The 6,000-nt window shown below is 37.8% G+C and overlaps 1 protein-coding gene across 1 annotated transcript in view; it reads right to left on the reverse strand.

Annotated features, from left to right (window-relative positions):
• MAP7D3 (MAP7 domain containing 3) overlaps nucleotides 1-5,200 on the reverse strand; it is a 33,789-nt gene extending 28,589 nt beyond the window's left edge. Inside the window, exons 1-3 of the mRNA XM_026082680.1 lie at nucleotides 5,104-5,200; nucleotides 4,181-4,261; nucleotides 2,627-2,790 (exon numbers count right to left, since the gene is read on the reverse strand). The gene's annotated coding sequence lies outside the window, so the exon portion shown is untranslated. The remainder of the gene's footprint in view (nucleotides 1-2,626; nucleotides 2,791-4,180; nucleotides 4,262-5,103) is intronic.
• Nucleotides 5,201-6,000: the final 800 nt, after the last annotated feature.

Here is a 6,000-nt window from a genome sequence, read left to right on the forward strand (position 1 = left end):
TTTCAAAACACTGCAAACGTGATTAGGCTGAGCTAAAGCATAGATCATCTGTTCTACTCTTTACTTTAAATAGCTACATTCGGTGTGTTAACAGATTCCCTGCTCAGTAAACAGCACTACTCATCTTCTAAATAGGGATGAACCTCAAACTGAGTAAAAATAATTGCTTACAGTTTGGATTGTTTATATTCTGAAGTTATTTCTAAAAGCTGTTTAAAATTCTCCATTATCAAATACCAAGTATAAGGTTATTTGTATTTGCAGAGTACTATACAAGCACTGACCCAACTCTTAACAGATTATGATGTTAACAGAAATATAATGAAACCAGAAACAGCAAGATGCAAAACTGCAAAAAGACCCCTGAACTCCATATTCAGCAACCACTGCCGACAGGATAAAGAGTATGAAGGTAGCTTTCTCTTTTGCCTCCAGACTAGTAAGTGCTAACGGGGAAACTTTGGTTCTTGTGCATAAAGATGAATTGTAACCATATTAGACTATTTCTTTTCCATCATCAGCCAGGTTTCCATACATGTATCAACAACAGATTTGTTTTCTGGAATAGTCACATCCCAAATGATCTTTTGAAGCAGTATTTGCTGCTGATCCATTATAGTAAGATGCCAAGGGGACTCATTATTCAAACATTTCTCCCTCTTGAGGACAGAAGGCTTTTACCTTCTTTCAACAGCATTTCACAATGCAGACTAAAAAAGTCCCAGTGTAAAACAGACAAAGCAAACTTGGAAAGAAGGAAGCATCCCATACACTATGAAAAAGATGAAATTAAAATGTTTTATTTGAAATATAAAGCTTAGCTTTTTTTTTTTTCCTTAAATGAAGTTCAACTAGATTTTACCTAAGATACCAAAGTACCCAGACATTATACAATCTGTAGGTGACATTTCTGTGAAGATAAGCGCAGTGTTCCTGAAAGCTGTAATTAAAGACATAGGCCTCACTCTACAAACAACAGAAAAGCAGTTATCAGCTCAACACATCAACATAATCAGTTGCACAGACGTACAGAATAATTGAATAATTGCRAGTGGACAGATATCTCAACCTTAGCCATGGCTAATTGCCTTCAAGACTTAGACAGAGAACCACTTATTCTTCCACATTATTCATGACTATGATTCCTACTCTACATTATCTAAGGAAGGTGATTAACTAAAAGTGAATTAGCTAATGTACCATACAAGACTGTGGGAGACTGTGAATTTTTTCGTGCACTTATACCTGCTAAATTTACAAGCATAGATGGTATCTTGCTGGCAAAGATAGCTTCTTTAAAAGCAATTGTTCTCTAATGTCAGAGTCTGAAAGCCAAGATCTGTTTTCCCCTCCTGGTTAAAAGCAAGGTTTACAGGTCAAGTGCATACTGTATTCCTATCTGCCAGTTTCTTTGTGAACAACACCGTGTACAGGTATGATCTTCCCCTAGGGATCAGGTAAAGACAAAGTTAACACCATCAAATGCTCATTGGCTAATCCTTGTTTTCCTTGATCATTCACCCAGATGGTCACTAAAAAGTATATCCACCATCTTCAAAATTGCACAGATAATGTACTGTAGGCTTAAGGGTAACACATCTCTGGAAGCACAAGGGATGGTTTTACTCAGAGTAGTGGCTTAAAGAGATGATACTGCATCAGATAACAGTCAAGGCCCACCCAAGCATTTCTGCTTTTTCTTCAGCAATGTAAGCTATTCCGTGAAGTTCAAATATCACACTGAACACACACAGAAGCTGATTACAGATGACCGAACACTACTGCACATGCAGAATATGGCCAGTCAAACAGGGTATAAAAGACACATTACCAGAACAGCGTAACAATAACTGGACTCCAAGGGGAAGATCCAGCCAGGCCCACATCTCTTCAGCAATAACCCATAGCAAGTGCGTACAGCAAGCTTATGAAAGCAAGTATGCGTGTAGCGCTTTTACCACTGACACACTGCTTCTAGAAATCAACCCCCTCAGAATCTGCATCACATTTAATACCCACCAGCAGACCTATTCCTCAAAGGGGATGACAAGTTCATGTATTTATTTCTACTTTCAGCTTCTGTGAATCTTGCAACAATGAGTTCCATAACTCAAATAATGCTTTGTTGGTCAATGTGCAGTCAAAGCAAAGATAAAGTGACAGGTAAGAACAGTCAATATACCAGTAACAGTGAATTAGAAAAACGGAAACATGAGCCTCTTTGGCCACAGTTGGGTTCTTAGGAAGCAAGGCACAGGAAAAATCTAAGACCAGTCACCCATGCTAATTTACAGACTCTATAGTGCAAGTTCACTGAAAGGAAGCTAGAAATCTAGGAATGAGGGTTTTTTTTCCACTCATGTTAAAAATAACCAAAGGCCAAACAGTAACTAAAGCCTCCTAAAGTTCAAAGCTAGGACTGCAATGGGGAGAAGGAGACAGATCTATACAGCCCACTGTACAGATGTGTAAAACATCTTTATATTCTGACACACAGAGAATTCCTGTAACTTTCCAAGCAAACCAAAACAGGATGAATGTAACCACCCTATTTTTCCTCACTTCAGGATATGGTAAGAACACAATGTAGGAGTTGCTATAAAACTATACAACTTTGACACATTACCTTTTCCTCCTCTATTTTTTGTTTTCTCTTTTCTTCTACTGCTGCCCTCCGTTGYTCCTCCTTCTGCTTCTGTTCTTTTAGCTTTCTCTGCCTTTCTTCCAGCTGTTTTTCATATTGAAGTTTTGCTTTTCTTTCCTTTTCAAGGATTTGTGTCTCTTTGGCAGCTGTAAATTTTTTAAGAGAAATTAACATCAAACTTAACAATTCATCAATATTACAATGTAGCATACAAGCACGAGACTTCCAAACAAAACTATCACCACTTAAAGGTAAAACATACAGGAAGATTTGTTTGCAGTGTTGAATGACACTGCATGTGACTACAGAGTTGTCTTAATTCTGTCCCTAGGACGGGCACGAATTGGAACCTCTTCTGCCATTAGACTTTACTGACTAGACAGGAATGTCAGGATATGCATACATGCTATGTTATGCATACACTTTTCCTACCATCACAATAGTAAAGTCTTAATAGTAAGCTGAGTATCAAAGGGCAGAATTTTCTGTGCTGTGTTTCTCATTTTTTTAAAAATAAGATATAATGAAAAGATGTAAAGCACTGAGTAAGAAGATGGAAAAACTCAGCAGTTACCATATCTGAGTTCAGAATAATTGCGTTGCTATTCTCCACCTAGAAACAGCTGTGTACAGTTTAACAGGAAGCTTCAACTCCTGTGACAAAATGCTAGTGGTTAAATACACAGCAGAGACATGTTCTGTGGCTAGACAGAAGAAATGTACTGAGAGACTAGGTTATTATATTAACATGCATAGGCATTATCTACATACAAGACCTAAAAGTACTTCCAAATCTAGATATGCCCCAGTCCTATCCTCTCTCTACCTAAGGATAAGACAATCATTCCCCTTCCTATGTGCCCTTGCATATATGTTAAGAAACACAGACATGCTGGCCAGAGGGAGACACTAGTCCTCACAAGCTGGGAGACTGAGGACCAGGACTGCAGGGCATACAGTGACCCTTGCTGCACATATACGCACCGAGATTCATGTCACAAACAGCACAAAGCTGAGCAAGAGTTTTATACTCCTCTCCGTGTCTTTGATTCTTAGCTAAGATAAAGTGTATACTGCTGACACTTCAATTCATGAGTCTTTTCAGTTTGCTAGGGAACAAGAAAAGTAGGGTTCAATGGCAATCAAGCCATTCCACTTTTCTGGTTTTCTCTGAACCAGTGCTTCCCAAACTTTGGTCTTCAGGGCTTCAGGAAGCAGTTCTAAGCTAAGAGGTATTATTTCAGAAGTGCTTTTGTTAAGGTATTTGGTGAGAAATTGGCAAAATTTGCTTGTCAGTCCTTAAGAAACGAAAGAGAAGGCGACATACAGCTTCAAGAAACTAAGAATCTCTGGAATATTTTCCTCTCAAATCTAATACTTCCCGTTCAGGTTCGTCACTAAAGTGGGACAAATAGCAGATCTTGTTGTTTGCCCCAAGCAAGCTGAAAAAGTGACAGAACAGGGAATAAGAGAATAAATTATTCTTTTATCACAAGTATTTTAGGAAATTATATTTATAATGGAAAATGAAAATACCATTTTGCTTTTCCCGCTCTTCTCTGCGCTCCCTGGCTAGTCTTTGTCTTTCTTCTGTTCTTAGAGTGGAACCATCTATCACTGTCAAAAAAAAATTAAAGACAGGTAATTGTCAGTTATTTTGAACATTCAAACTTAAATAAATTAAGTAGTTGTAAGTCTAAACCATTGAAAGGTTTGTGGAACATCCTGAGAGAGATACATACCATCAAAGCTCTGTACACTTTATACAGAGATTAAAGATGTCATCTGTAAAATTTGGAAGAGGCTGACTACCCTTCCTTCCCCCTTTCCATTCCCTCACAACAACCAATCCAGTATCTTTAATAAGAGCAGCAGAAAGTAGACACAAGATTAAAAGGCCCAATGAATACATCCAAAAGGAAGCCTCAGTAGAAGTCAGTCATGTTGCAAGAAAACACACTTATTCCAAATTCTGTTCTGGTCCTTATTCTTGCACATGTTAACTCCTATGATCAAGAAAGACAGGAATCCAGGAAAACTCAATCTGGGAACAGAGAGTTTACCTGTCATGACAAAACTAAAGTGCTTTAGGATAGGCTAGTCTGCAGGCTAAGCAGAACCAAGACTTCTTGAGCCTTTGTAGGTATAAAAACTTGAATTTCAGGCAGAAGCAAATTGGTAGCCAGAACAGAACACACAAAAAAATAATTTACCTTCATTGCTATGCCCTGCTGAAAAGATAGGCAACTTTAGCAAATGAACTCTGAGTGAGTCAAGACCAAAACCTGTCATCAAAACCAGACCTTTAATAAACCTATGAAGCATGCCAGGTGCTTTATGCTCTGATCTCTCCTGAAGAAAGAGCATGAAACTTCTTTTAAAAAGATGTTTTATTCATCCCCACCAACTCTCCCTAGTGAAACCAGTACTTCCTTACAAACAATGACCAATAATTATACCTGGTTTAGTTGCTGTCTTTATGTTTATTGAGGTCTGGACTGCAACAGGGCTAACAGCACTTTGGCTTCTTCTTTCTTCTGCTATGGCTTGGGCTGCAGCAACTGTGAGAAAGAGTCATTCCATATTAAGAAAAATGCTCTACAACTAAATCCCATGAAAGAAAGATTTGAAATCTATTTAAGGCTGCAGAACCTTTTATTATATACCTAAATCTGGGACTACTCATCCTACAAACAAGAAAAAAAACCTTTAGAAATTACAGTGTATTTGTATTTCATTTCAAACACTAATCTTTCTCTCTTGACAGAGAGAGAGAGAGAAAGAGAGAGACAAAACTTGCAAATGTGATTTCAGACCTGGTACAGCTTTTTTTCATAAGAACAATAGTTAAAAAACCTTTTGTTTTGAAACGTATAGGCAAGGACTATATAGTTTCCAAAAAATCTAACTTGTTTAATAATGAACTTTTGCAAGAAGAGAAACAACATTTAGTAGACTTAGAGCCTGACTTATAGTTAATAATAAAGGCTCTCTGCTACCACACTTATTTTTGCAGGCTGAACACATACATAATAGACGGTTAGTACTGGTAAAATAATATTCTTCGGAGACCCAAGCAGGGAAAGCTTTCTTAAGATCTTTCATTACTTCATGACATGAAACAGAAAGTGGATTAGCTGTATAAAGTAAACCATTAAGGAATGCTTAGAAAGTATTTCTAAAATTGGATCTGTAGGAATGAATCATAATTATAAATGAGACTCCACGTCAATAATTTGAGCATTCGTGCAGCGACTCTTTCACCTTATCCAAGTTTTACCGAGGCGAGTGCAGTGAACTGCAGGGGGCTRCAAGCCTCAGCGCAGAAATCAAATCCTGGCAGTACCAATTTCATT

Source organism: Apteryx rowi, unplaced genomic scaffold (assembly GCF_003343035.1).
Source record: "Apteryx rowi isolate R43461 unplaced genomic scaffold, aptRow1 scaffold_59, whole genome shotgun sequence".
In the NCBI taxonomy this organism is placed as follows: Eukaryota; Metazoa; Chordata; class Aves; order Apterygiformes; family Apterygidae; genus Apteryx; species Apteryx rowi.